Source organism: Penaeus monodon, chromosome 22, assembly GCF_015228065.2.
Source record: "Penaeus monodon isolate SGIC_2016 chromosome 22, NSTDA_Pmon_1, whole genome shotgun sequence".
Taxonomy (NCBI): domain Eukaryota; kingdom Metazoa; phylum Arthropoda; class Malacostraca; order Decapoda; family Penaeidae; genus Penaeus; species Penaeus monodon.
In genome coordinates this window covers 7,308,122-7,308,567 of record NC_051407.1, presented here as the reverse complement: position 1 = coordinate 7,308,567, position 446 = coordinate 7,308,122, and positions in this window count along the sequence as shown.

Sequence of the window (446 nt, the reverse complement as noted above, 5' to 3'; positions counted from 1 at the left end):
TTGACTGAGTATTTGAAGCATCGAGACAAGACTTAGTGCATCCGAAACATGAGACTAACGGCGCGACCAAGGCTACGGACTGCTATTCACCTACCCAAGAAAGCACTAACTGCACGGGTACAAGATGACTAAGAACGTTGCTGAGATCCTTGCCTTACCTAACCAGTTCGTCTATTTCTGAGGATCTTGACCCCTAACAATTAGAAAGAAAGTTTACGTATGCCGTCTCATGCTCTTTGATTTCATGTTTTATGACCTGGCATCACCGCTTTCAAGGAAAACATGGAGTTTGGGGTATTCGAATCTCATATATTTAATTTGCATACACAGTACTTTCTTAGAAATGTCTATCATTTGTTGTCTGAAAAAGAATTAGAAATGAAATAATGAAATCCTTACGAGCTATGATTATCTATTTACTTGTTTTTTTCACATTTTCCCTTTCG